Consider the following 5040-nt stretch of genomic DNA (forward strand, 5'->3'; position numbering starts at 1 on the left):
GCTTTGACACACGGTCAGGGGCTGTACTAACCATCAGAGGGAACATTGCTGGGGTTGATGAGGTGCTGGTGCTAATTGTTGTTGTTATGTGCTCAAGTGAGTCAAAGGTATGTTTGAAGTGATTCATGAAGATGAAAACCAAATGGCAGAACCAGTGCTGGCTGTCTGCTGGAGCTGGTGGCACGCAGCTGTCCCCAGCAGCTGGCAGCCACAGCCCCTGGCTCACTGCAGACCCACACATTGCCTTGACCCCCGTGGCTCCACCAGGGGGTCCCCAGGACCACCTGCTGTGTGACCCGCCACAGAGCATTCCCATCATCTCCCTGGCTCAGGAACCAAGCCAGCCTCTCCTGGCTCCTGGGGCTCTGCAGGGAATGCAGTGAATTATCCCCCTCCTCACCCCTCTGCTGTGGCCAGGAGTTTTCAGCCCTGAGTTTGTTCAGCCTTGCCTGTCTCCATTTACTCCATCCCTCCTCTCCTGCAAGCCCTCCCTTGCCCCAGCCTGGAGAGCTCTGCAAGGAGCAGGTGCTTCCACCACACCTGGTTTAGCCCAGGTGAGAAATCTATTGCCAAATACACCTTGCTGGAAAAGCATCTGATGGTTCTGCTGATCTGCCAAGGATCGTTCAAGGTCATGGCCAGTCATCCATGAGTCAGCCAGGCCCTGCTGCCTGCTGTGAGCTGCAGGAATGTGAGTGCAGTGAGTGTCCTCCAGGAGGGACAATGGGAGGTTTTGGGAGGAGCAGGGCTGTGCTCTGCATGCCCTGACAAGGACGGGCTGTGGCTCAGGCTGACTCTTCCCATGGCCAAATTCAGGCAGATTGGGAAAGAGTTCAGGCATACAAAGAGCATGAGAAATGGCATCAGGAACTGAAGGAGTGCTTCTTGTCAGGAACAAAAGTGTCCTCCAAGCACCTGGGCAGGACTTAGGGTATTGCTGTTTGATGAGAGGCTGAATGGATGTGTTGTCACTTCCCAGTTGTTGGCAGTGGGAATGTTTTGGAGCAGCAAGGGCAGGATAAGGGCCCTTTCCAGCTGCCAGGTGTCCTCTCCATTTCTCTGTGAGCATAGACATGGAGAAATGTGTAGTGTTAACACAGTCACCTTGAGAGCCCTGTGAATTCTGAGGGTAGGAGGGTTATGGGTGGGTTGTCCCTTCACTGAAATTGCTGGCTTTTCCTTCTTACTTCCTGCAAAGGATGGGGAACAAAGTCCCTTACTGCTGGTAAATGTATGGCCCTGCTTTCAGAGTTATGCAAGATTAGAATTTAGCATTCATGTATTTCTGTTGTGTAAGCTATTTAAAAAGAAAAGGTCACACTGGACACATTGTTTGAAACAAATAAGAAACATTTGCCAGTAGAGTGAATGCCAGTTCCCAAATGCTAGAACTGGGTCAATTCCTGAGAAAATTGGGTTGGAAAAAATGCATAGTTGGGATTTGCAATGATAGAGCAATCCACACACATCCAGCAGCACTGGAGCACCTGGGAAGGAGCAGAGGGTGCAGGTCTGTGCTGAGCAGAGCCTGCTGGTCCAGCTGCTCTGGCCATGTCCTGCCCAAAACAGCCCCCTTGGTGAGCTGCAGATGCTTTTCCCTTCCTCTCATGGTGCCACTCTGCTGGCACTGCTCCTCCTGCTCTGTCCCTCCCCTGGCAGTGCTGGTGCAGCCAGGCTGAGCTGAGCTCTCTCCTCTCCTCACTGGAGAGGATCCATGCCCATTCCACAGAGCCGGGGGAGGCACTGCCGTGGGTGGGGAGACATCAGCAGCCCAGGGCACAGCCCTGCCCAGGCCATGAGCTCAGCCCTTGGCTGGCTCCAGCCTCACTGACTGAGGCTGTGAGCAGTGTCCCAGCACTGTGGGACAGGCAGGGACAATCCCTGCCTGGGCTGGACCAGAGCCTCAGGGCCCTGAGGTCAGGGCAGGGACAGGCAGAGGATTTGAGTCTTAATAACTGTTGTGTAAATGGGATAAAACTAAAAAAAATTATATAAAAAAATATCCATCAGAAGGTGATGACAAGATCATGGCAGAAGACATAAATAAAACCAGAGCAGCTCTGGCTCACCAGCAAGCCCTGCCAAAGCTCTGTGCAAAGAGCTGAGCCTGTGGGTCACTGCTGGCTGGGCTCAGCCCTCCCTGTGTCCCCTGTGCCACCTTTCCTGGGAGGCTCCTGGTGCCAGCAGCAAAGCTCCCCTGAGCCCAGCAGCGAGCAAAGCCCCAGGGGCTGTGTCCCCTTTGATTGTCTGCCTCCCCTGCTGCAAGGATCTGGAAGTTGGCTCGTTTGGTTTGCTCATGAACGAGAGCTTTTAGGATTTGTCAGCTGGGTGACAAATGGAGTCACTGTGTGCTCAGGAACACCTCAGCTTCCTCCTCCTCCTCCCAGAGCCTGGCCAGCTCCCAGAGCCCCACAGCTCCTCTCCTGGGGCAAGAGGAATAAAAACACTAAAGCTGAGGGAATGCAAGCTTGTAAAGGTGCCACCAGGCTGAAAAAGAGATTTCAAAGAGCCAAGACTCCTCCGAGCTGGGTTCTTGGACTATGACAGATATGCAGCTGCATGAAGAAATTAAAAAGCCCTTCTCTAAAAATCTGCTTCTGTTTGAGGAAATAAAAGAACAGCAGCATCACTGCTGAAATACTTCATTGCAAATGGCAAAGCAGTTGGCAGAGGTCATTAATGGAGCTAAATATAAAAAATGGGCCAAATCCTTTTTGGTTGAAATATATTTGATATATTCGTCCCATTTGTGCTAAATTGGTTCTGTCAAGCACTCCATTGTAAACCTAGGTTAAAATATTGGGATGCCATAGCTCAAAATAAAAGCTTTCAACTTTGCAACCTCCATGTTTAGAAGCAGCTTCCTCATCACCAAAATAAAACCAGAAAGGCTCCAGCTGTGAACAGACCATTTGGTATAAAAGAGCATGTTTCATTTGATCCAGAAGGATAGTTTTGAAATTGCCAGGGGCATGGAAAAGGGATGATTTATAAAAGCCTTGTAACTGCCTCATGTTTCAGGGAAATCAGTCTCCTTTACAGACTTGCATTAAACAAGCTCTTTCCAAGGTGCCAGGATGAAGGACTCAGTAATTCCAGGCAGACCTGTGGCCTCCAGCACAGAGTTATGGATTGCACTGCAGAGGGGATGTCACCACAAAGACAAGGGCTGGGAAAAGGAGCACGGGGCAGTGGCAACAGACTGGGTGTTGCAAGGAAAAAAATCCCTTCTTTACATTCATAAATTAAACACTTATGGCTGTTAGAGGATTTCAGGAAATGATGGAAGGAATCCAGGCTCTCTAGCAATGTCCAGTGTCAATATTTATTTTTCTGGAGAGTGGAGACCTCAGTTTTCCATATTTCTTTGCTGATGGCTACTATCCTGGCTTGGATGGCATCTTAGGAAGGACAGCAGCTGTTGGAATGTGCCAACAAGGCAGCTGCCATGGAGCTGGCTTCACTGAAATCTTTGCTTTCTGTAATCAGTGCTGCTCCCAGGAAGACCCATCCAGCCCAAAGTCAAACATCACACACTCCCTCTGCCTTTCAGATGAGTCTGTGGCAGCCTGTGAGACAGCCCTTGCACAAATCCATCAGCAGTTTCCTGCAATTCCTGATGAAATGGTTTCTGTGTGCTGTCCCTGCTACCTTGGGAGCACACCCTGACTGAAGCATCCACAACCTGCTGGCTCCTGTCTTCACTCTGAGTCAGCTTCTGCTCCTGGAGCAATTCCTTCCAGAGCCTGCACGTACCCTTGGCCCACACAAGGACTTGCTCTGCCTCTGCCTCTGCTGCAGCTGGGCTTAGGTTTAGCAGAGACTGTGAGAAAAATCGAGTTCTTCTCATGGCACAGAGCCAGGCTGGATCAGGAGCTCAGTGGCTCTGCCCTGGAACAGCAGTGCACATAAAACTTCTGTAGCTACAGAGCAGGCTGAGGAATTAGTGCTGACCAAAGTGCACAGCAGTGCCTGGGAATCAGCCTGCAGGAAAAACAGGGCTCCAGGGGCTGGGGTGTGCAGGGCAGGCTGGGGATATGCTGCAAGGGGAATAGGAGCACAGCCTGGAAAGGCAGGGACCAAATTCTGCCACTAAATTCACCAGGGCATTACAGAAACAACTGCAGACACAAAGCTGGCAGAGCAACAACTGCAACAGGCCATGAGTACATCCAGAGAGAGATGTAAAAGAAGGTAAAAATTATCTCCAGAGCAGAAAGGCCCTGCCACAGAAGGGTTAGGGGGGGGCAAAGAGCCGCTGTACCTATTTGTGCAGGCAGAACTCTGCCATGTGGCTGCTCTTGGCCGCTCCCAGCACCATCAGCACTGGGTGCAATGGGTCCTGCCTGGCTCTGCCAGGGATATGGAGCTTACAGGGAAGGTGTGTGCTTCCCTGTTGTGAGAAAGGTGCCATTTGCCCTGTTGCTCCTGCTCCCCCCTGCCTGCAGACTCGGATCTCTGCTGCCCACAGTCAGGGGCAGCTGCTGACCCCATGCAGGGCAGCCCGGGGCTGCTCCAGGACCACTCTCTGCTCTTCAGCCAGAGCAGGCAGAAGGAACACCTTGTATCCAACAGACTGAGCCCTGCTGGAGCAGAGAAAATGGAGATATCCAAAGATAAATGGCTCTCACCCACCCCATCCCCCCTGGCTGTCCTGCAGGGTGGGCAGGAGCCTCCTGGGCACCAGGCTCTGTGCAGGTGTCCATTCAGAGCTAGAAAACGCCCTCCCCTTTCTTCCTCCCACCAAATCCTGCTGCGGGGGCAGGTGAGCACAACTGTTCCCTACCTGGCCTAGAGGCTGCCTTAGGAAAGACCAAAACCTTCTCACCACATGGCTGTGAGCCTGGCTTCAAGGCAGAGTTTATCTGGAAAGGGAAATGTCCTAAATCTTGCTGCAGTCCCGAACCCAGTGTGGAGTTACTGGAGAGGGCAGAGCAAGCTCCCAGGCTGGCTGGATGGTTTTCTGCCATCCTGCTGCTGAACACCTGAGTGCAGCCAAGAGCCTGCTGCCCGTCCACAGGAGCAGTTTTGTCACCAGAG

Source organism: Haemorhous mexicanus, chromosome 14 (genome assembly GCF_027477595.1).
Source record: "Haemorhous mexicanus isolate bHaeMex1 chromosome 14, bHaeMex1.pri, whole genome shotgun sequence".
In the NCBI taxonomy this organism is placed as follows: domain Eukaryota; kingdom Metazoa; phylum Chordata; class Aves; order Passeriformes; family Fringillidae; genus Haemorhous; species Haemorhous mexicanus.